The 26,823-nt window shown below is 36.6% G+C and overlaps 1 pseudogene; it reads right to left on the reverse strand.

The window, feature by feature from the left end:
- Positions 1-26,823, reverse strand: part of LOC149528531 (uncharacterized) — a 181,128-nt pseudogene that overhangs the window by 17,981 nt on the left and 136,324 nt on the right.

Genomic DNA, 26,823 nt, shown 5'->3' on the forward strand with positions numbered 1-26,823 from the left:
TGAGAGCTCGGTAAGCATTCAGAATCCAATAAGTGTTGTAACTAATGACAAAAATGTATTATAATGCCAACAATCTCCCCCTTTGGCATTAGTGACAAAAACACTTATGAGACAAAATTTATCTGACATGCTGATGATTGATTCTGAATATACATAGCTTCATTATATACAACTCCCCCATAGAATAGCTTTGTTATATACAACTCCCCCATAGAATATACATACATTATTTACATGAGCTGTATATCTCTTCCTTTGTACAATTTTTCTGAAAACACTTATTCACCCATAGTATACATATCCAACAATAATCTCCCCCTTTTTGACAATAATGCCAAAGAATAAAAGAATATATATACTTATATAGAAACACCAAAATGAGAGATGAACTCTGAATGTACCTGGAGAATAAGCTGGAGAGTCTTATCCCAATTCTCTTGCAAAATTTTGCAGGTGGAAAGAGCTATTTGAACTTCAGCCGAAAGTTCAATCACATGATCTGCAATGGAGAAGTTATTATCATGGATTAATGTCTTTGAATGTGCAATATGCTTCTGCATTGAATCCATGATGGGAAGGATCATGTTTTGGATATCTATTAATGTAGATCAGATCCTTGCCTCTTCCCTCAATAGCTCTGCCTGCTTCTCTGACAAAAATTTGATTCTGAGATGATGAGATGAGCTTGAACTGGGGTCAAGCTTCAAGTTCTGTGCGCTTACCTTCAGATCTTCATCAATTTTATTTAGTTTCTCTCTTATTCCTTTAGTGTACTCGGTAACATCACAAAGCTTAGCAAAAAGAGATGTTACATTATTAAAAGAATTTTCCATATCTGCCAAAACTGAGGTTAATGCAACCTGATTTATTGCAATGTTTTGGGCAATGTGCCCTAATACCCTATTATCAAATTTCTTTTCTGCACGCTCAATTAGCTTTTCTTGTCCGGAGGCATATTCATTGAATTTATTAACTGCCTCTTCTAGTTGAATCAAAATGTGTTGAGAAGTATCAACATCAACACCTATAGCCTCAGTAATTATGTTCCGGGCTTCCTCAATTATCCTATATTCCTTATCCCTTTCTGATCTTAACTGCATCTGAGTAGCCTTTTTCTCAATAAGTTGACTAGCATACCTCATTTCTTCAATGGTAGCATTATCAAAGTCAATCTTTGGAATTACTATCTCTGTGTCCAAGTCAATGTCTTCAGGAATTTCCTTTCCAGTGATCATAAGTCTTAATAGTTTCTTTTGTTTGACTTCTGAGATGACTGGTTTGACCTTTGGAATAGACACAACAGTAGAGACAGAAGGACTAGCAGTAAAAACTGGGATGCTTGAGGTTTGAGTGCCAATAGAAGTATGTACAGGGTCAAAAATTTGAGTGCTGGCCAAAAATGGTGATACACTCGGTAATATAGTATCTGAGCTCACTGTGCCTGAAGTAGATGGCGACAAAATTGTAGAACAAATTCGAGTTGTCAAAATTTGAGAACTTACAGCAATACCAACTGATGATGATGGAGTCGAGGAGGCTAACTCGATAGATGAAAAGGGGTGCAGCTCGGTAGTCGAAGAGGGATGCAGCTCGGTAGATGAAGTGGTAGTCACTTCTACTGATGATACCTGGAGCTGAGATATGGCAGGTGTAGATGGTAAATCTGGTGTAGATGAACCTGCTGAAGCTAACTCCAACCTTGATGATGTCACAAGTTTGGCTGGGGAGTGAGGAAGGGATGCAATAACTGCTGCTGCAATTTTTACCGTATCATCCTCCTTATCTTCCTCTTCAGCTTCTTCCTCTTTGTCTTCTTCCTCTTTCTCTTCCATCATTGCATGCAACTCTCCTGGTGTAACTGTGATGGATGGAGTGCTATCTGGTTCATCACTGTTGCTGCCGCTGTCATCATCCTTTATTTCTACTGGGTCTACACTGGGCTTATGTAGATGATAGATGTTTTTCCACATTTTTGTAGCATCATTTACAACATGCTCTATATCTTTGATCAAAACCAAACAAGTGTGGAATTTGATCATCATTTTACCTTCATAGGTTTTCAATTCAAATTTTACCTCTGCTCCAGTGAGACTAGGCCGAAGATTCTTCAGGGATTGCTCATATATATCTTTTACCGTTTTGGTGGCTAACTCCCATCTTGGCTGTACTCTCTCCAGTAGTTCTTTAGAGATATGAGGAGCAATCTGGTCCGGGGAGTATTTCCATTTTCCCATTTTGTTAAGTACCAGTTCCTCAATTTGCATTTTCTCTGCATCAGTCCTTGTCTCAAATCTCAATGCCTTGAAATTTGCAATGCCAGCTCCTTCTTCCAATGATTTGAGCCTTTGCTCGAATGTAGGTGCAGGTTTGACCAATACAGGTTCCTGAATACCTTTTCTCGTTCTCCGAGTGAATACCGCAGTAGGCTGCTTCTTGGGCTTGGTAATGATTACCTTGCCTTTCTTCTTTGCCGGTTGCTCTTTTTCTGATTCTTTTTCTCCTTCTTCTTCTTCACTTTCTTTATCTTTACCTTTTCCCTCGGTGACCATAAGAGAACTCATTTCAGTTTTCAGTTTGGCCATTTTCCTTTTTCCTTTGCTGATGGCCTGTGGAATTTTGATTTCCAGTTCAATTCTGGCCTTTGCTTCATCATAAGTACCAAAAATTCGTTGCCTTGGGTCTACTAGCTCATTTACCAGTGCTTCAATGATATCCCTTGTTTCATCAATATTTACCTCATATGGAAGAGGTTTCACCCAAGCAACTCGGGGTCTAACTGCCTGTATGTATACCTTGTCACAGTCAACCATGAAACAGACATCATCCTTATACTCTTCAACAAGTTTTGGAGGTATTCTAAATCTGTTGTTCATCCTTTCCTTGAAATCTTCAAAGTAATTATCCATTACTTTGTCAAAATTCATACCCATTTCTACTATGAATTCATTTATTTGATACAAAATTGGAGTGTCTTTCCTCCATACAACTGTACCTTTGGATGGAAACAATTTCTGTACATAGAAAAATAAACAAACTAGCAAAGAACCAAATTTACAAGGGTTTTTCTTTGCAGTCCTTATGCTTTCCATGTTTTTATTGAATTGTTTTAATAGCACATTAGCTAGGTCAAACTCCATATTTTTCTTTACAATTTTATATGCCAAATCTACAGCCTCGCAAGGTACACTATTCAGCCTGTTGGAACTATACAGTTTGTATGCAATAACATAAATACCAAATTTCAGTTCTATATCTGAAACATTGTTGAGTTTTAAACCTCTGCCATCCCATTCAGCTTGGGTTTTCTTCTGTAACTCATCCCATCCTAGGGTTTTGGTGGTTTTGGCTTTGCTGAGCATTGGGAGACCCGTGATTTTGTGAATCATCTTCTTGGTTATCAAAACTGGTTATTCCAACCACAACTGACCATTATGTACTCGGCTCAAGATATACCTCACCCATTTCACTTGGAACCTTCTTGGCAGATGCGGGATATGGGTTAAGCCTTTGGTTTCCAAATGTTTGAACTCAGGTTTTAGGGTTCCATCCACGCATAACTCGGCTAGGGTGCTATCCATATCTAGTGTCCCTATTTCTTGCACAGTACACTTGAAATGAGTACGAATATCATTGATTAGAAGTACCTTTGGAGGAATCTGTGATTGAGCTCCATGCGGGTCGAGTGGTTCAGCGATGGCAGGAACAAGCTTGAACGTCGGTGCCTTCCATTCCGTTCCCTTCACAAGCATTTCGGATCCTTTCTTCGCCTTGCTGCTGCTGGTGCTTGCGGAAGCCATTGCTGCTCGGTGAGTAAGAAGATTTTGTAAGAATACTTCGCTGGAAAATCTCTTCAACTCACTTGAATTCACTTGAAAGCCCTCTTTTTGTAAATCTCGAATTCGCGGTGAAAAATGAGGTTGAAATCTGCCCTTTTGATGAAAAATTCACCATTAATGTTCAGTACGGAGGTAGCTGCGATCGACAGGCTGTCATCTACTAGCTCGGCTTAAACTTCGCAACTCGGTGACCAAAAAAAAGAGGTTAAACCGCTCTTAACTCAGTAAGAGAAGAACCAACCATGCTCGGTAAGTGCAACTTGGTGAAAGAGGCCTTATTGCACCCGACTGAGCTCGGTAAGGTCATGTACCGACCATGATCCTGATGTATCTGAAATACTAATTTGATCATATTTTCATTCTAGGACTGCTTAGGATATTGCTTTATAGATACAGTCCTGATCTTATCCTGATGAGTCTTAATTGGAAATGGTAGAGTCACTCACTTCTTGAGTGACCATTCCATCACTTGAATTATCTGGCTCGGTAGACTTAGAAATCCATTGCTGCTTCATTTGCTTCCGAATATTTTCCACTTTGATTTTCTTTTCATCCTCGACTTTCTTTATGTTCATGCAGTTTTTAGATATATGACCAAGTTTTGTACATGTATAACATCTTACAGTGGTATCCCTTTTTCTTAGGTGATGCCTTGCACAGTTTATGCCAGTATGACCATATTCTCCACAATAATGACATCTGCACCAAGTGTTGTAGTCCCAACCAAATATTGCTTTGACAAGTTGTTCAGCTGGATTAAATGATTTGAATTTGCATTGTGATGCCTTATGACCTTGCTTTTGGCATTTGTGACATTTACCTTCAAATTTTGGTTTCTTTTTGCATTCATTGGCTTTGTGTCCATGCTGATTGCAATTGTAGCACTTTCCATTAAATTTGCCTTTTCCATTTCTCCAACATCCATTAGATGTATGACCTAACTTACCACAGTGGCTGCAAGTAGGTTTTTGATTTTTTTGAGTACCCCGTTTGGAGGATTCACCTTCTTCCTTGTATCCAAGGCCTGCTTTACCATTTTGTTTATGAAAGTTTTCTTCATTTTGCAGATTCAATTGATCCATGTCCTTTTGAGATTTTACCATTCTCTCATTGACTTGTTTTTCAGAGATTAGATCACTTTGTAAGCTTGCATTGATTTGTCTTTCAGTAATTAAGTCATTTCTCAAATTCTCATTCTCAGATCTTAGATTCATAATTTCTTCATTTGCATTAGATAATTGAGTTATAAGATTTTCAAGCTGAGAGGATTGATTATTCCTTACCTCTAAGTCTTCAGCTGCCTTGTTCCTTTGCTCCAAGATTTCGCATAGCCTGATGGACTGGATTCCTTGTTCCCTTTTGAGCTTTCTTACTTCTTCCTGCAGAGATCCATTCTTTTCTAAGAGTTCTTTGATTGCTTTGTCAGCTTCATTTGAACTATTTGATGGTGAGAGATCTTCAATCTTTTCTTCAACATACTGATGGTCATTCATTTGCTTTGCAAGTTCTTTTCTTCTTTTCAAGGATTGTGAAAGATGCTCTTTTGCTTCATTGAGTTGAGCCATGGCCATTTTCAGATCTAGCTTTTCATTCTCAATAGTTTTGTCAAGTCTGAATATCTCCATTGTCCTTGATCTTTGCTCAAGCTGTGAAACTTTTATCTTGAGAACCTTATAGCTCTGATACCAATTGTTGGAAATATTCAAGATATGATAAGTTACTGAGAGGGGAGGGGTGAATCAGTAACTTCTAAAATTTTAAACAATAAAACTGTATGCTGATATATTCACCATTCATCCAAGTAACCTACTGTAAGCATGAAACAAAATCATTTGCAACACTTGAACACACAGATTTGGTGACCCAGAAACCTTTCAAATAGAAAGTAAAACTGGGGTGGGGATGAAACCCACAAGCTTCGTTACTGCAGTATGAAGTTGGCCGGTTAAGGCTTACAATGACCACTTCTGGTGATCTGCCCTGTTAGGAGCACAAAGGATTGCTAGATCCACCTTGTTAGAGGATTTCCAAACATACAATAAAGTATGCACTTTGTTAGGAGATTTACAAAAGACTGTTAAGTCTACCTTGTTAAAGGATTTACAAAAAACTGATTCACTTGTTAGAATGAAACAGTGGATCTGATTACAACTGATTGCTGATAAGATTTGCTATGCTCTGATTCACCTTGATGTGATAGATAAAACTTTTCTGCTCCAAAACTTGACCTGCTGAATATCTTCACAATTCAGCCCACATACTTTCGCACGCATGTATTTCTTTCGCACTTTCACACTTTTACACTTTCACATTTCCATTCATTACCATTGCCATAACAACTATATTTGAATGATACAATACATTGCATATATATACCATCCATATAAACAATACATGCAAGGTCGGCTAAAAAATACATGCAAGGTCGGCCAAAACAACAAGTGCAAATCTCTATACAAAGTTGGCCCAAGGTAAAAACTCGAGTTCACTGAACTGACTCAGTGTCCTTCTGATACTCGGCGTCCACTGCGTTACTCGGCATCGTCATGCACTCGGTAGAAGTGAAGGCATGGTCCATACTAAACACTTCGAGTAGTTCTGAACTCGGTAACCACTGGAGACTCGATAGAAGAGATGTCACTCGGTGAATACTTCTATCTGAACTGTAGCTCGGTGATCAAAGGAAACACTTGATAGAACCTTGTGACTCGGTGATAGTTAGTTTCCTTGATATCTATCTGAGCTCGATAAAAATTAATTTCCTTGATAGCCTCAGGAGCTCGGTTATCATGAAGTTCTCGGTTACATCTTAGTACATCTTCACTCGGTCAAAACTTATTCCTTTCTTTACCTTGAACACTTGGTAAATACTGACTTCTTTGTTCACCTTGATTACTCAGTAAACACTGACTTCTTTGTTCACCTTGATTACTCGGTAAACACTAACTTCTTTGTTCACCTTGATTACTCGGTAAACACTGACTTCTTTGTTCACCTTGATTACTCGGTAAACACTGAGAACTAGGTAAAGCTTGGCTTCCGGTGAGAGCTCGGTAAGCATTCAAAATCCAATAAGTGTTGTAACTAATGACAAAAATGTATTATAATGCCAACAAGTGTGAAGGCATATAAACTTCTAGATCTTGAGACACATCAGATATTTGTGGAGAAAGATGTACATTTTGAGGAAAGTTCACCAAGCTTGTCCTCTACTCCTCTTCGCACATCATACAGTGTGGACACTGATAGTGATTTCAGTGATAGTGCTTCAACAACTTTAGATATGTGGGGTTCTATCGACAGATACATTGAGAGGTCACTTCATCAGTTCAGTCCACATACATGCATCACTACAGTGATAGGTCCATAACAACAGGGTACATCCAGTCTTCTAGATACAAGTTTATTGATAGATTTGGGGGACAGTATTGATGATCTGCCTCTTCTTCTTGATGCAAAATTACCTTCTTTAGTTGTCATGAGGGTTCTAGACTCTCTTGTTCATTCTCTACATGATCAATCATCACAGGTTGAAGTGATTGTGGATACTTATGATCAGCAATTGTAGTAGGGTTCTTCATCAGTTGTAGAGATAGACAGTTCTTTGGGACAAGTTCTTCAGCTAGTTGAGCAGGTTTTAGAGACATCACTTATCCATGGGATTCTTTCTACACACAGTGAAAACATCTCATTTGTACCCTTGGCATTGTTTCTTCCTAAGGGGAGGAACACCATTTTGCAGTCTTGGATCAACTTCTTCATCAAAGCATTCACTATTTGACATTCTCCTTTTGGGGGTGGAGTCTATCCTATCTCTCTTCTTCTTTGCATCATTCTCTTATGTATATACTGGATGTATGTCATAATGGGGGCATCTTGATTACTCCATCCATCCATGAATCCTTCCTTATCTCTCTTTTTGGGAGAGGGTTTTTCCCTTGAGGTTTTCCCTCTTTCCTCACTTTATGGGAGATTGCATATCATTATGTACATGGGTACCTAACATGGCCTAGTAGCTAGGACCCATCCTGCATTTCATCCTAGATTTCGTAATCTTAAGGGCATTCCCCTCAATTGCACTTAAGGGGGGGTGTTGGTGCAGATAAGTATTTACTTATTACACTTACTTAAGTTTTACTTAGGTTAATGCATTATTTAATTATTTTGCATTATTTTATTATTATTTTAGGTGAGACACTTAGGAATTTGTGTACTCTCATTGAGTTACACAACTCTAATTATGCACATGGTTTCTACAAGATAGGAGTATGCATCATTCACTGAGTTGTCATGATGACAACACAATTATCCACACTTCTCATTCAGCAAATGTTGTCTACACCACTAATTTGCGTGCTACATCATTGTAGGCTTATCCTCACATCATCGCACTTAATTCCATGCTTAATAGAGGATAATCCATATCTGGTGGACATGTGCCTAGTTGTATGACATATCATAATGCTAACTTCTATGCATTATAGAAGCTCTCTTGAGGCCTTTATATTCAGGCACTCCTAGTGTACTCTCAATGAGTTATTGAATGAATATTGTCATTCTGATCATACTCTATCTATTTTGGTCTACTGTGTGCTTGTGTTGAGTTCTTTAGTTCTTGGATGAATTCTAGCCTAAGCGAAATTGTTACAATTTGGTTGTTGTGCCCTTGTGATCTCTACATTTTGTTGTCATTCCCTCGTGATCTCTACATTTCATTACGGTGTCCTTACTCTTCAATTTCATTGTTGTGCCGATGCTCTGGGATTTTGTTGCCATGTCGTGCCCTTGTAATCTTTGTGCCCTTGCTCTACGATTTCATTGTTGTGCCCTAGCTCTCTAATTTTCTTCAAGGGAGTTATGTAAATGTTCATTTCTTTTCCTTCTAAACAAGTATCTCTTTGTATTTCCTTCTAAAAATGTATATTTAGAGATCTATTTTAAGGTACTTATTACATTTTAGCACAACAAAAGAATTGAGCTAGCTGCATACATATTCAAGAATCTAAATAATAAAACAATAAAACTCACTCAACCCATGTTAAGTGACTTACCTCAAGATCCTCCACAAAAATAATGGAGACTAGGAAAAATGGGCATAGGATGTTGAAGTGGTTCCCAACCTTGAAACACTCTTGTAAGCATTTGATACTTGGGATCATCACAGGGAGATTGTGCCAATACTTGAAACACTCTTATAAGCATTTGATATTTAGACTGTAAATTCTCAAAGACACTTGCAAGTGATTTCAATGTCATAGTACCTACTACAACACTTTTCTAAATTCTATCTAGTGACTCCCATAATATCCTCTATGTTGTCTAGTTGTTGTTTCTGTCATGTAGTCTCTTTCTAAAGTCACTCCTTCTCCTTCTCTTTCTAAAGCCACTCCTCCTTTACACTCATGCCTTAAATTTTTATTATCAAACTTTTGAATATATGCCTCTACCTTATCTAAAATCAACTTCACATTGTGTTGTAACTCTGGCATAGGTGTTTCATTATCGATAGTTTTCATTTCAGCATTCAAGTTTTCAAGATTGGTCAACACCTTTACCTGTGGACCTCTCATGTCAAGCACTTTTTGTACTATTTCAACACCATGTTCTTGCTTCTGAGCTAATAGTTCTTCAGGTGCATTTTCTTATAAAACATTAATTTTGTTGAACAATTGTAAACTCTTCGAAAGTGCATTGTTGTTTTCATGTATGTATGTGTCTATAATAATTTTTTCATGTAAGTCAAAATAATAACTAACATTACCATTTGATCATATAATAATGAAGTAATCAACCCAAATAATCAGCAACTATACAAATTTAAGTGGTGTTTCCAATGTCATAGTACGTGCTGTAACACTTTCCTAGATTCTATCCAGTGGCTCCCATAATATCCTCTATGTTGTCTACTTGTTGTTTTTGCCATGTAGACTCTTTCTAAAGTCACTCCTTCTCCTTCTCTTTCTAAAGTTTCCCCTTCTCCTTTTCTCTCATGCCTTAAATTTTGAATATCAAACTTTTGAATATCTACCTCTACCTCATCTAAAATCAACTTCACAGCGTGTTGTAACTCTAGCACAGGTTTTTGATCATTGATAGCTTTCATTTCAGCATTCAAGTTTTCAAGATTTATCAACACCCTCACTTGTAGACCTCTCATGTCAAGAACTTTATGTACTATTTCAACACCATGTTCTTGCTTTTGAGTAATAGTTCTTCAGGTTCATTTTCTTGTAAAAAATTAATTTTGTTGAACAATTGTAAAATCTTAGAAAGTGCATTGTTGTTTTCATGTACATCTGTATGTATATACATATATATACATATCTATGTGTATGCATGTATGTATATATACATATGTATATATACATACATACATACACATATATCTCTATGTGTATGTATGTATGTATATATATAGAGATCTTGTGGATTGTGGATTATGGATTATAAACAAAAAAGAATAGAAAACATGACATTAATGATTCCCCATTTGTTTTGATTGATTATGGAGAGTTGCGTGTGAAAGAGGGTGGAAAGATTTGAATGTTGGTGGAGATTAGTGGAGATCTAGGATTTTGTTGTCATTCCCTTGTGATTGCTACATTTCATTTCCATGTTGTGCCCTTGTGATCTCCATGCCCTTGCTCTACAATTTTCTTCAAGGGGAGAATAGGTACCTATGTAAATGTTTTTTTCCCCTTTTAAACATGTATCTCTTTTTCATATATAATAGCTTTGGTCAGATTTAAGGATAACTGATTATGATGATTGTATGAATATGTGCATGTATGTATGTATATTAGTTCACTATGTGAACTACTTTACATGCATACATACACACTTGCATAGTACTTGTGCTAAATTAAATTAATAATTCATCTCTTGAATTCACACAAGCAATTATCCTTGCATTCAATCTAAATTATTCATAACAAACTATGTGAAAATCTGTACTTACAAATTATATTATCTCTTAGTGATTGAGTAAAGATCTCGTGCATAATGTTGTCCAAGTAATGATCGGATGCATTCACATTATGTCATAATAGGATCAACAAGATAATTTATTCGTGTTACTTCATACTTACATTTTTATTGAACATTTTGTTTAACATAATCAGTAATACTATAATTATACAACTACAACTAGTACTCTTGTTTATTTTATTTAATCATATACATTTAAGACTATTGTTTTTCTTAAAATTAGATTGTATATTTTTTATCACTAAAACACAAATATAGATTTCTAATAGTTATCTTTTCTAATTTCAAGATCTTCATATTTAATGTGAACTAGAGTTTCCACTATTGGATAGTGGAATAGCCACAATGTGGAGCCACATAACTCATGAGTTTTTCCACCAAATTATATTTTTATTATATTTTTTTCCTTCAAAAATATTATAGGTGAATGTTCTTCTAATTTTCCATACATTTAATTATTTGACACTTGTCATTTGAGGTATTTTTTTATTCTAAGATAGAGACATCTATCATAAGGATGGACACGCCAGTTTTGATCATCCTACTTTTAAAGTTGATTCCCTTATCAAATTAATGAAACTACTTGTAATTGACATGTTGATTTTCTACAACTTGCCTGATGAACCATTCACACAACCATCTTCCTCCTACATTTCAAAATGGTTCCATTGGTTCAAGGAGGTTCATATGTTTGATAACTTCAATGTCCTAGGCAGTTTAGTTGTTTCAATGTTTAGAAGGCTCTTGGCTTGGATCAAAGTACTGAGATTCAAAGACTCTATGATTTAGATTGAATGGTCCATATCAATTTGTGCAAATGCTTTCAGATGTCTCCAAGAACATTTAGGTGTATTTTGGTTCATAATAGTCCATGCACCACAAATAATAATCAAAGTTCTCATTTCAAAGGCCAAAGGTTATGAACATGAAACTAGTGATTCAAAGTGTTGGTTCATCAATCTGAATGTACAGTTCAACAATTCAAGTTTGACAATTCCAAGTAGTCCATACCATTTCAAAAGATCAAGTCTAGTAATTTGTATTTAGAAATTTGATGATATAGAAATTCAATATAGAGGAGCTTATATTGGCATCACAAACAAATCATCCCATATCCATAAACAACATCTAATATTTTGTAAGTCTCTCTCATCTAAAGAGCCAATACGTGGAGCCATTATCATCATGAGTAGACTCACTCTCCTCATATGAATTCAATCAAAACTATTCATACCAAACTAAGTATGCATAAATTTGTACTTATAGATTATATTATCTCTTGGTGATTGAGTAAAGATCAAATACAATTTTCTAAGGTAATAAAATTGCATATGCAGATGTATGTATCTATGTATATATGTATCTCTGCATCTCGTTGTCGTGCCCTTGTGATCTTTGTATATGTATGTGTGTATGTATGTATGTATATACATATATACATATATTTATGTATATATATGTATATATACATACATTCATGCATATGTGTGTCTATGTATGTATATAAATAAAGAGATCTCTGTATATATACATACATACATAGAAATACACATATATGCATGTATCAATGTAAATATACACATACATATACATAAAGAGAAGATTTTGTATATATACATAGACACATACATATATGTGTATATATCTTCAATTTTATTTTGTAAAATGCTGAAGGCTCTATATTTGGGTACAAATTTGCTCCCATGCTTCTTATTAGCCTTGCTTATTTGGCCTTTTGTGAATTGAGGCATCGCATGAGCCAATGTTGACTCTCTTATTTCCTTTTCCATATTTAGGCAATAATGCCATTTATTTTCTCCAATGGAATATAATTCCTTAGGCATAGTGTTATCTAGTTCAAGTGGAGTATTCTTGAACTTGGCCATCATAGTGTAAATTGATTCTTCCATCATGTTTGGCTCTTCTCTTGTCAAATTATTGAAATTAGTACCTTTGAGTCCTTATAAGTCTGCATTGTCCCTAATGTTGTTACAAATGTTTTCCAGATCAGATTTAGTGGTGTGACTTACTACTCTGAACTGGCTGTTATCATCAGACTCAATTCTCTCCTCATCTGTCTCTGGAGGTGCCACATACTTTCTTCTTTGCTTCTTCTCTACTAGTCCTCCCTTCTCTATGGCTTTCTTCTTTTCTTATTCCTTGGCCACCTTTGTTGTAGCCCTTGTATCTTCCCTAGTGGTAGTTTTTCTGGGCTTGGCTTAGCTTTCTTCTTGCCTTTAGGTTGAGCAGCAGGTTGTTTATGTGCTTTCCTCTTCTTGGGATTTGTCTTAGGTGCTTCCTCTTCTTCCTTAGCACCTTCTTATTCTTCAACATCTTCACCCATGCCTCAGGGTTAGTGTTAGTGATCCTTGCCCCTATTTCTCTTCATCTTCACCTACCTCTTCATCATCTTCTTCTTCTACTTCTGTTGAGCCTTCACCAAATTTAGCCTTGAGCTTCTTCACTAATTTTTCCTTTTTCTCTAGTGTTGAGGCTATTTTCAGTTCCATATCCACTTTACATCTTACAATATCATATGTGCCAAAGTGTTGGGCACTTTTATCCACTTCTTCTGCAAGCAATGTTGTTATTGCTGCATATGCCTCATCAATATTTATCTCATAACCAAGTGGCCTAAGCCATCTTACCCTTGGTATGGTTGCTTGGATGTAGATGTAATCAATATCAACAAGAAAAAAAATATCATTTATATATTGCTCCACAAGTGAGACTGGAATCCTAAGTCCCTGTTTCATTGATTTCTTGAAATCTTCAAAATAACTAGTCATAATAGTCTCAAAATTGGCTCCCATTTGTTCTATGTATTTATTCACCTGTGCTACTATACACCTGTTTGTCTTCCAACTTATCTTTCCATAAGAGGGGAATTCATTATGTACATAGAAGAATATACATATCAAAATTGCTCCAAATTTACATTAAGCTCCCTTTGTTCTTCTTATAGCTCCCAAATTCTAATTGATCTATTGTAATTGCAGTTCAACTAGATCATAAGTATGATCCTTTTTTTAAAGTTTGTAACCAACATCTACTACAATACAGGGAACACTGTTGAGTCTACTAGATTGATAGAATTTATGGGAAGTGACTCTAATAGCAAAATCAACAAGAGGATCCTTAATGCTATCAATAGTCATGCCTCTCTTGTTCCACTTAGCTCCAGTATTCTTCTCAATAACTTCTTTGGAGTCACTTCTTAGGGTTTTAGGCCATTCTAGGGTTGGATAACCTATTACCCTATGAATAATCCTTTTTGAGATTTTAACTAGCCCATCTTCTAACCACAAACTACCATCATATATCCTACTTAACACAATTCTGATCCATTCAGTCTTAAACATGGTAGGAAAATCTAGGGCACAAGTTAAGCCCTTCTTTTCAATGATTTGGAATTCTTCTTTCAAGACCTCATTTCCACACAATTTATTGTATGCCTCCCTAATTTCCATGTCTCCCATAGCACCAATCTTGTAGTTATAGGATCTCCTAACATCTTGAACCATTACAACCTTAGGAGGAATTATGAACAAGGCTCTGGCAAGGTCATTCTTGTATGCAACTTTGGGAATAGGTCAAAAATAAGGTTCTTTGACTTCATTTGATACTAAATAAACTTCAAATAGATCTTTATCCTAAAGTTTTCTAGAGCTGGAGGCCATTTCTTCAAACTAGTGTTTAAACACAAAGAAATTTTGAAACTACGTAGCTTGGCACAAGTAAAATACCTTGAATTCAAAGAAACTGTACTGAATCTCTATTGAAATTTGCTAAAATGCTTGTTCTCTACTTCAAAATCCTTTTTGTACTCTTCTCAGTCTTTTCTTTTTTCTCACGATGGTAAAAAATATTCAAAATGCTGTCATATACCCTTGTTTCATAGCATTTACTGCTTAGTGCATTTACAACTGTCCAATTGGCTCCTTAAGCAATTCTACTTTACTCGGCTTCCATTATCTTTCCAACACTCTGCATACACTAGAGTTTCACTTACTTGGCTTTAATGCAAATTTCCCTTCCCTCAACATTCACTACTAACTTGGCTACAACTAATCACTTGGCTTCTATTGACTTTGGCAGACAACTCGACATATACTAGGTCTTTACTCGACATCTAAAGGAAACTTTTCTTACTCAACAACACTCATAAAAACTTTAAGTTTTAACTTTGCATCTTTATTCATGCTGATCTATCCTTTTCAGTACTTACTTGTCTTGGAACTGATGTATGATAAAGCATTGTATATCAGTTCCACATACCTTCCTTTGCTTAGTTGGATGAAGTGTGACCACTTGACCCTTTAGGTGAAGTGATCCCTCCATTGGATGTGCTACTTCCATCTTTCTTCTTCCATGTTTTATTCATCTCTCCTTTGATGTGTTCAACTTCTACCTTCCCTTTTTCTTTGTTGAACTTTGAGTTAGGTGCCTTTGACCTTGTTGGGCGATTTCTGTTGATGTGTTCAATTTTCAAACAATTGAAGCATGTGGTTTGGCTCAACCATCTGCTGTAGTTTCCACTAAAATGTGTTCTTATGTAATTTTCAGGGATATGTCTATACTCTTGACAATAGTGACAACTTTGCCTAGTGTTGTAGTCCCAATTGTAGTGATGTACATGACCTTTGGTCTTTGCTAGTTGGTTAAATGTCCACATAGGCTTTGATTTGCATTCAAAAGCTCTATGTCCATACTTCTTGCAATTGTAGTAGTGACCTTCAAATCTTGGTGTTCTAATGGTTCTAGTCCTGTAGTCATGTGTATGATGTCCTTGTTTATTGCACTTGTGGTAGTATGTCCTTTGTTACCATAAAAATGACAAGTGAGTTTAGTATTCTTACCTTTGTCACTTCTTTCTTCTGCAGTCTTGGATGACTCTCCTTTTTCAATGCTGGTGTATCCTAATTCTAAAGTGTCATTACTGGATCTTGGTGATTTTAGTAGCTATTCAAAATACTTGATGGATTCATTAGGTTTTTTGAAGCTCTCTGCAATCCCTTTTCTTTTCTCAAGTCTTTTTGCATCTTCAATGTGGAGATCTCAATGTCCTTAACATTTAGCTCATGATGTGCATTCATCATCTAGCTTAGGGTGTCTAGCTGCATGTTGGAAATTCTTGCAAGCTCAATTGACTTTTCCTCCAGTCTATTAGCAAGGTTTCTCTTATCATCTTCTATCATAGCATTATCTTCAATAGCTCTTTTCTTCTATTCAGTCACTTCACAAAGCATCATGGCTTGAGATTCTTGTTTAATCTTGAGAGTTCTGATCTCTTTTGCTTGAGCTATATTCTTCTCCATTAGATCTGCAATTGCTACATAAAACTCCTTGGAATCTCCATTAGCAAACACTTTTGAGGTGTCAATCTCCTTGTATTGTGTATCATTCTTAGCTTTGGCAATCTCTCTTCTTCTCTTTAAGGATTTCCTCAATTCTTCCCTAACTTCTTCTAGAGAATTTAGAATGAGATGTATCTCAATCTCCTAGTTTTCTATGATCTTGCCAAGTTTGTAGACTTCCATTTCCAGATCTTTTCTTCAAGCTATAAGACTTCTCCTTAGAAGAACTCAACTCTGATACCAATTGTTGGAATTTACAAATGGGAAGAGTACTTATTAGGGGAGGGGTGAATTAGAAGTACCAAACTTTAACCTCTAAAACTATTTAACTAAAATCAATGACATGCATCTAACATCTCTAATAAACATTAAAGTAAAGGCATGCATGAAAGTAGATAACACAAGATTTGATCACCCAGAAACCCTCCAAAATGAGAAGGTAAAACTAGTGTGGGGATGACACCCAAAACTTATCACTGCAGCAATATATAACTGGTTAAGGTTACAAAGTTTGACTACCATCAATGGTCTGCCCTGTGAAAGGTCTACCCTGTTAAAGGCTCTACACCCTTTTAAAAGTGACCTATTTAAAGGATTTACAAACACTCAATTGGAATGTCACCTTGTTAAACGATTTAACATCCTGTTAAGGATTTACAATATGGTTGTTAAACCAACCTATCATCATAGGATTTTCATTCTCCTAATACAATGGCTATAAATTATAGTAGAATGTGTTGATCTAACAACTTACAATTCTTCAATTGCTAATTCCAAATCCTTGTTTTGTCCAATCTGATCTAATCCTTCTTGATTTGATATAACTCTATTCAAAGTGTTGATACTTTGTTTTGATCAACTTGATTTTGCATTATGGATAATTCAATTAAAATATGAGGCTACGAGGAATGGACAGCTGTGGATGGAGATGCATGTGTTCCTACTGAATGCTGGGAGTACTATGGATTGGGGACTACATTTTTTGTAAGCCATAGCCCAATCTCTTGTTCCTCCCTGCGGATTTAGCCTATGTCTGATGCATGCACAAGGTCTTTTGGCGCTGTGTGATGTATTAAGGAGCAAGAGGATCTAGTTGTATGGTGGAGGGTGCAAGCTTTATGTGTTTTATTTTGTTTGTAATATTATTGGTCAAGTTTGGTCTGGGATTGGAGACCATGGGTTTCCTATCCCAATTTTTATTAGTGGGATTGTTGAGCTTGCCCCATGGTGGATCGGGGTGTAGGTTTATCTCAGATTGACTCTAAGGATATGGAGATGGCTAACCCGTCATCTTTAGCACATGCTAAGGGGGGAAATCAGATGACTAAACCTACAATGGGAGATGGGCACTCATCCTCAAATGGGATGCCTCGAATTAAAAAAGTAAATGGCTGCTTGGAAAGATCTAAGGATCGACCTATTCTAGTTATTCAACCTAAGAAAATTTTGGAGGATGTTGAATACTGGCAGAATCATGCCCTTATTTGTAAATTTTTGGGCCTTTATGTCTCCTTAACTATGTTGGATTCCTAGGCTCGTCGGGTTTGGAACCCTGAAGGTGATATGGAGATCATTTTGGCAGTGAATAATTACTTTTTGGTTATCTTCTCTTGCATGGCAAATAGGAATAGGGCATTTGAAGGAGGCCCTTACTTTTTTAACCAAGTAGCTTTTCATCAAACCTTGGCTCATGGGCCTCAATTCTACTAAAGAGATTCCATCACAAGTCCTTGTGTGGGCTTGTTTGCCGAGGCTTCCATTAGAGTTGTGGAGGGATGATATTCTTCATTCAATCTCACTACTTCTTGGAAAACTTGTGGGAGCAGCTACACAAACTCAAGATCATAAGGTAATTTCTTATGCTTGTATTTGTGTTGATCTTGATTTAACTAATCCATTACTAGATTCTATGGAAATGTGCTTGGGATCCTCTTCCTGGATCTGACAGCTGGACTATGAGACTCTCCCTTTTAGATGTTGAATTTGTCATGAATATGGCCACTTGCTTCACTCCCTAGATTCAAGCCTACTACTTTGGATGCTTTCGAACCTCCTAAGGGGGACAAGGGGAAGGCTCTTGCATCTACTAGATCTATGGATAATGAGGGCTTTACTCAGGTTAAAACTTAGAACAAAGATAAGGGTAAGAAGAGAACCTGGAAGGAGAGACACAATGATGGTACTTTTAACAGATTTGATGTTCTTGAAGACCTTGTACAAGAGGAAGGTATTCCAGTCAAGTTTTCTTTTGGGGATAAAGGTCTGCATGAAGTTCAAGAAGAAGAGGCAAAGGGGAAGGATTAGCTACTATTGCCAGAGGATCCTCAGAGTTTATAGATTGATATGGATCTTCCTCCTCAGGTTCAGGATACTAGGGAGCCCCAAGTATCATAGGTTCTGATGAGTTCAATTGTGGTGGTTCTAGATCCCCCTACTACTAAGGGGACCTTAGATTTGGCCAAGGGTAGAAAAGCCCATCCTACTCTAGGTTTACAATAGAAATTCTTTAAAAAGGGGTCTTTGGAGAAACCGTCAAGGAGTGGTAGAAAGACTGATCAAGAGAGGGTCAAGATTATGGGGGATACTTTGGTTGAGTCTGGGTCTATGAAACCCATTGATTCCCGCTTCACCCACCCCTATAAATGATTGTTTTATTATGGAATGTATGGGGGTTAAACAACATCCCTAAACAAAAGGCTATTTGTAGATTAATTGATTCTCAGTTACCTGATGTGGTTTTTATTCAGGAGACTAAGCTTGCAGTGGATGGTTTGGCTAGTTGTGCTTCGCATATCTAGCCCCAGGGCAATTGGTAGGGGGTTGGGAGCTCAGAATAGTTTAAGAGGGGTTGCTTGCTTTTAGAACCCAAGAAGAGTTCTTACTTTATGGTGGATTTCTAGTTGATCCTCTATCTCTTTGGTTGCATTATGTTTAGGGACTGGGGAAAGGTGCCTTCTATCTAATATTTAAGCTCCTACTAATATTTCAGGAAAGTCAAATCTTTGGGCTCATATTAGCTATATTCATGCCCTGGACCCTTTTCTCCCATGGATCTTGGCTGGTGATTTAACTCTGTTACCAATTTAGATGAAAAACGTAGAGGTGTTGCTAGGTTGGACCCCTCTACAAATCTTTTCAGGGATATGATAGACTCCTTCAATCTCATTGATGTGAAGCCAACTAATGGTATTTTTACATGGAATAATAGGAGGTGTGGTGCTAAGGCTATCTCATAAAGGCTGGATAGATTTTTGGTTTCCTATTATTGGATGAACAATAGGTTGATCACTAATTCAAAAATTCTTGATTGGAGAGGCTCTGATCATTGGCCTATCAAGCTCTTAGTTACTGCTTATGGAGTCACCAAGAACCCCTCTTTTAAATTTTAGTTAATGTGGTTAAGAGATCAGTCCTTGCAAGATCTTATGATGGATTGGTGGTATGAGGGGATGCCTACCTATGGGACAACACTGTTTACTTTCTGTAAGAGGCTTCAACTTGTTAAGTACAGGCTTAAGAAGTGGAATAAACAATGTTTTGGGAACCTTCAGGCTCAAAGGATAGCTTCTTAGGATAAGTTAGGCAACATCACTCAGTTGATTTGGGATCAAGGGAGGACCTTTTTTCTAAGTGAAGCAGAGTCCTTGGCTCTTAAAGGCTTAGAAGAGTGGGAGCTTTAGGAGGAGATCTTTTGGAAGCAAAAATCTTGTATTGATTGGCTTTAGGAAGGAGACAAGAACACTACTTTTTTTCATAACTTGGTCAAGGCTCAGAGATAGGGGAATTCTTTATCCTCCTTGATCACACTTGAAGGGATTTATCTTGCTTCCAATGTTGATATTTCTAGGGTAGCAGTCAACTATTTTTCAAATCTCTTTTCTAAGAAGGATCTTGATGCTAGGGCTAAGGAGAGGGTAATCTTGGACTGCATTCCTCTCCTGGTCTCTATGGAGATGAATGAGGCACTTTTATGTCCTATTCTATTATCTAAAGCAGAGAAAGTGGTTTTTATCATGAAAAAAGGTAAGGCTCCCACCCCTGATGGATTTCTGATTGAGTTCTTTCAAGAATTTTGGGAAATAATTAAGTTAGATCTCCTTGAGGTGGTACAATAGTTCCATAGGAATAAGCAGATGCTCAAGTCCATGAATTCTACTTTTTTTTCTCTCATACCTAAGAAAGAGGGGGCTAATCAGTTGGCTCATTTTAAACCTATTGCACTTTGTAATGTTGTCTATAAAATCATCACCAAGCTGATTATAGAGAGACTTAAGCCACTCCTTAGCACTCTGATCTCCTTGGAGTAGGGGGGTTTTGTTGAGGGAAGACAAATCCTAGATGGTGTTGTGGTTGCAATGGAAGCTATTCATTCTATGGCTAATTTGAAGGATAGGGCTATGTTCATGAAGCTTGACATTGCTAAAACTTATGATTGAGTGAACTGGGAATTCTTATAGAAAGTTCTCTTGGTGTTTGGCTTTGCTGAGGAATGGGTTAATTAGACTCTGAGTTGTGTGACCTCCTCTTGCTTTTTTTTTATAAATGGGGAACCATCAAATTTGTTTAGTGCTCCTCAAGGACTTCGGAAAGGGGATCCTTTATCTCATTATTTATTCATTATCATGGTAGAGGGTCTTGGAAGATTTATTAAATCTCAAGTAAGGCGGGGCCTTATTCAAGGTTGGAGTTGGAATGAATCTCTTCCCTCCTATTCTCACCTTTCGTTTGTGGATGATACAACATTGATGAGCATGGCCAAAGTTAGTGAAGCTATAAATTTTAGGAGAGCCTTAGACATTTGTTTCAAGGCTTCAAGTCAGTGTATTAATGATGACAAATCTTCCATTTTCTTCTTTAATACCCCTCAACCTATTCAAAACAAGATTGCTAGGATCCTCAGATTTCAGATTGGTTCTCTTCCCCTATTGTACCTTGGAGTCCCCTTGGTTTTGGGATCTTAGTATCAGGTGTATTGGTAGGGGATTTTGGATAAATTCTAGAGTAAAGTTAGTCATTGGACTCAAAGGTGGCTTTCTGCTACTGGCAGAGTGATTCTTCTTAAGACTGTGGTGCAATCTCTTCCTATTTATAGGTGTTGTATGCAAGTTTCCCCTTCCACCTTTGTAAGGGATTTTGATGCTCTTTCTCGGTAGTTTCTTTGGTCGAGCACCCTTCTCTCATCAAAATGGAGTTTAGTTAAGTGGGAGTGTGTTTGCAGGCCAAAGTATGCTGGGGGCCTGGGTCTTAGGTCTATGGCATTTGTTGTCATGGCTCTAGTTGCTAAGCTATATTAGAGGTGGTGCAACAACTAGCACTCAGACTGGGCCAATATTCTTACTCACAAGTATTTTCCCAAAGCTGATAGTTTAGATGTATCATGCCTTGCTTTGGTGGGTAAAGGTTCTTGTGTTTGGAATACCCTTAAGAAGGGTCCTCAGCTAGTTAAGGAAGGCCTCTTTTGAATTTTTAATGGAGGCTCAGATGCTCTATTTTGGCAAGATTATTGGGATGGCCATCCGGCTATGATCTCTATCTTTCCCCAGCTCCAGCCCCGCTGCCACATTTTCACTAATGTTGGCTGGTTTAAGGTGGAGCATTTTAAGATTGTCAAGCATTTGGGATAGGTGGAGGTGACTTGCTGGAAGGATTCTTAGGAGTGGCCTATTTGTGGCTTTTAGGAGGATCACGCTCTTCTTGCTCATGCATTGGAGAGTAGGTTTTGTAGCTCTCTTAAGGGGAGGGATGTTCTGGCTTGGGATCCTTGTCCAAAAGGCAATTTTTCTGTGGCTCAAGGCTATGCTGTGCTTGACAAGAAACTACATGGTACAACTAAAGTGCACTAGTGGAAGAAGGTTTGAAATAATTTTTCTTGGCCCAAATGCAACTTCTTCTTATGGTTGTTGGCCCAGAAGAAATGTCTTACATGGAAGAATCTTGGCAAAAGAGGCTTTCAGGGACCTTCTGTTTGTTTCTTATATTCACATAATGAGGAATGTATCTCTCACTTGTCTTTTCTCTGCCCCTTCTCGAAGGAAATATGGCATAGATGGTGGGAGGCTTGGAGTCATGGTTGTATTCATGCAACCTTTCTCATTGACTTTTGGGAAAGGTTGGGCAGACCTCTAGTGAAGACTTCTTTCTTGCAGAGTGCCTGGATAGTTGGGCCAATTTTTGTTCTTTGGAACCTTTGGTTGGAGAGGAATTGCAGGATTTTTTGTGACTCAAAGTTAGATAGCTTGCAATTATGGAGGAATATTCTTAGGAAGCTGCAGGAGACTATTTTTGCTAGGTGTGATATGTCTGAAAGTATAGATCCTGGGAAGCAGACTATTGTGAGGAATTTGAACCTAGATGGTAGATGCACTCTTGGAAAATGACCATGCCATGGAAAGAAACATGTTTTTAGGGAAGGGTGATGGACCCCTCCTCCAACTAGGATCTTGAAGATTAATACTGATGGGTCTTCTCGGGGTAATCCTGGCCATGCTAGTATTGGAGCTATAGGTAGAGGTAGTGACAGTGGTACTTTTTTTATGTTGTCTACCTACAAGGGTCAAAATTATAATAATCTAATGGAGGCCCTTGTTATTAAGGTTGCTTTGGAGAGAGGATGCTCTTTAGGCTAGAAAAAAGATCATATGCGAGTTTGACTCGTAGATTGTTGTTGATATGTTGAATAACCATAGCTTGGAGAATGTTAATTGGAGACTAGCTTCTTTGGCCAAACAAATAATGAGCTTATGTAGGTCCTTGGACTTTTTCTCCTTTCATCACATCCCTTGTGAATGGAATAGAGTTGCAGATTGTTTGGCAAAGTGGGATTCAGAGAACGTGGATAGTTGGGATATTAATTGAAGGGATGAGTTACCTTGGGAATATTGTGGGATTGTTGATTAGCTACTTTTGGAAGATAGGAATATATAGTGTTGTTGTGGGCCTCTGGTCTTTGCTTTGTAATCTAGATTTGATTGAATAAATTTTTACCCCTTTAAAAAAAAAACTAAAAAAAAACTTGATTCTATAATGTTGTTCCTCTTCTGAGTCTTTACACCCCTTTAAACTTCACTTGCATTCTCTCCTTGCATTCCCATACCATACTCTCTCTTACACACACTTGAATTATGGGGTTTCAATCTCCTTATAAAGGTTTAGAGACTTAGGGTTAGGTTTGAATCTACAATCGAGATTCATCCATCTTTCCCACTCAATTCTTTCCATTTTTCTAATTGGTTGCATGCTGATTGCATAGGGAATGTAATAGTTTCAATCTTATCTTTTAGATCCTTCGAGATTCATGTTGAGTTGGCTCAAAAATGGTTTACATCTAAGTTTGTGAGGGCCCAAACTCTTATGTTGATTCTGTGTTACTCGATACTTACTGATTGCTGATGCTCGTCATATATAGAAATTTTTTCTTGCTCAACATCTATAGGAATTCTATCTTGCTCGACTTCTATAGGAATTATGTCTTGTTTAGCTCCTATGGTAATTCAGTCTTACTTGGAACCTATACTTTACTCAACACATATATTGGCTTGGTATCTATTGTCAATTGGCACTTGAAACTTGCTCAACACATAAATAACTCAGCACCTATTGAATTTTTGGCTTGACACATACTGTGGCTCAACATCTATATTATACTCGACACTAACTTAGAAATTTCTAAAGTGTTTTAACACTCAATTTTCAAAATCAATCTGAGACCAAAAAGTTTGACCCCAAATGTTGTACTATAAAGGGCAGAAAGATCACAAGTGCACAACACAAAAATGAAATAGTAGAACAAGGGCACGAAGATCGCAAGGGCATGACAACAAAATGCAGAGATCACAAGAGCATAATAATGAAATGCAATAATCACAAGGGCATGACAATGAAATTGTAGACCTCCACTGATCTCCACCAAAGGCATGACAAAAAAATATAGAGATCATGAGGGAACATCAATGGAATGTAGTGATTACAAGGGAATGACGATAAAATCTCCACCAATGTTTAGAGCTTTCCATCCTCATTCAGAGCTCTCCACCTGCTTTCACGTGTAACTCTCCATAATCAAAACAAATGGGAAATGAATTATGTCATATTTTTTTATTTTTTGTTTATATCTAAAATCAACTTCACATTGTGTTGTAACTCTAGCATAGGTGTTTGATCCTTGATAGATTTCATTTTAGCATTTCAACATTCAAGTTATATAGTCCTTTCCACCTTAAAAAACACTTTGTTACTTCATTAAAATTAGGACTTGAACAAATCCAATGATACAAAACTTGCTGCCACTTTGAAAAAATTGTTGCCTCCAACATTGCAACCATATGATAAATGGGAATAGCACATGCCCAAGCCATAACTTAGTTCAATTGGTCTAGTTTCTTATTAGCTAGGTTGAATACAAATTATTATAGAACTGTCATTAGATTAGGTATGATAAAATGAACAATTAGTTATTCCCAGCTAGCAGGATCAAATATAGTTTTCCAAGGTGATACAATTGTATATGCAAATGTATCACTTGAATGCCATGCATGAAGCACATTCCCAACCTTGAAACACTCTTATAAGCAATGGAAAAGCAAATGCAGATGCAATACATAACAAATTGCACAAGTTGTCGTCTCTATATATACAAAGAGATCTTTTTTAAGGTGCTTATTACATATTAGCACAACGAAAAAATTGATCCAACTGCATACATATTCTAGAATCCAAATAATAAAATAATAAAACTCACTCAACCCATGCTAAGTGACTTAGCTCAAGATCCTGCACAAAAGTAATGCAAACTAGGAAAAATGGGCAGAGTTTGTAAGAAAATTTAGAAAAACATATCATAGCAGATATTTTTAGAAAGAAACAAGCCATAACCTAGTTAAATTGGTCTAGTTTCTGATTAGCTAGGTTGATTACAAATTCATGTAGAATTGTCATCAAATTAGGTACCATAAAACAAACAATCAGTTATTCCTAGCTAGCAGGATCAAATACAATTTTCCAAGGTGATAAAATTGCATATGCAGATGTGTGTGTGTGTGTGTGTGTGTGTGTGTGCGTATATATATGTATGTATGTATGTATAAACATATATATACAAATGTATATATATATGTATATATATACATACATACATACACATATATGTGTGTGTCTATGTATCTATGTATGTATATATATAGAGAGTTCTTGTGGATTGTGGAGATTAGTGGAGATCTAGTATTTCATTGTTGTGCCCTTGTGATCATTGCATTTTGTTGTCGTGCCCTTGTGATCTCTGTATATGTATGTATATACATATGTATATGCATATATATGTATATATGTATGTATGTATGTATATAAACAAAGAGATCTTGGCACAACAAAAAAAAAAATAAAACTTACCCAATAGGTAGCATGGCCACAGATGCAATGACAACGCCTATTGGTAAGTAGATTCCTCTTTTTCTCTCACATTTTTCATGTGTTTATTTCAATTGAGCTATTATTTCTTAGGGGGCATTTTGTAATATTGGATTCATTTTATGTAGGAGGCGATGAGGACATTCCTGGATGTACTTGTGTGATGAATTTCTCATGAGCAATGAAGATGGACTTCCCCTAAGAGTAGCATGAGGCAATGATGACATTCCAAGTACTTTAAGGATTGATCTCATTACATTCTAGGTACCTTACCATGCTTATACACATATGGATGTTTAGGTAATCAACCTTACATTTAATAAAAGGAATATGTGCTTCAAAACTAGCTTTTAAACATAACTATATAAGGAGTGAGTTAGGATGTATATAGGTTAACCTTACATTAACTGTAAACTAAAACACAAAGGTTGCACAAGGGTATTACAGTATTGCAATTATAGAAAACTACTTGGTTCACTTGAGTGGGTGTATGATGGAAAAGAGATGTATTAGGTGAGTAAATCTCACCAATGGTTATAGGAATATAGCAATATCAAAACAATCAGAAACTAGAACTACATATTCGTTAGAGTGAGTAGTTCAAGGGTCTTGATCTCATAGATACATGTATGTAGGCAATCTGGTAGGCAAAGTATGCTTCCTATGTGCAGACACTTTGGACATAGTGGGTAGAACTTAACTATTTTAAGACATTATATGTTAACTCACAAGGATCATTCCCTTGCAGAAGCCTCTGCCACAAAGACATTACCTCTAAACCATGCAAAGGATGTTGAAGTGGTTCCCAACCTTGAAACACTCTTATAAGCAATGACAAAGCAAATGTAGATGCAATTTATATATTACTATTATTTATGTATATGTATGTATGTATGTATATATGTATGTATGCATGTGTGTGTATGTATGTATATACATACATACATTTCTAAATGTATATATATGTGTATATACACAAAGAGATCTTGGCACAACAACAAACTTGATCCAGATGCATACATATTCTAGAATCCAAATAATAAAACATTCTTAAGTAGACATTTGTGAGCACTAGGTGTGTAAAGGATCCATGCAAAAACATGTAGAAGTAAAAAAGGTCATGAACATTTTTTATGACATGTTTTCCAAGAGCATACACAAGTTCCTCAAGGTGACTTCCATTATTAAATTTTCAAATATATTTTGCTTGTTATAATTAATTAATATATTAATATTATTAT

This window comes from Cupressus sempervirens, chromosome 11 (genome assembly GCF_028749045.1).
Source record: "Cupressus sempervirens isolate cs-2001-9-10 chromosome 11, ASM2874904v1, whole genome shotgun sequence".
Taxonomy (NCBI): Eukaryota; Viridiplantae; Streptophyta; class Pinopsida; order Cupressales; family Cupressaceae; genus Cupressus; species Cupressus sempervirens.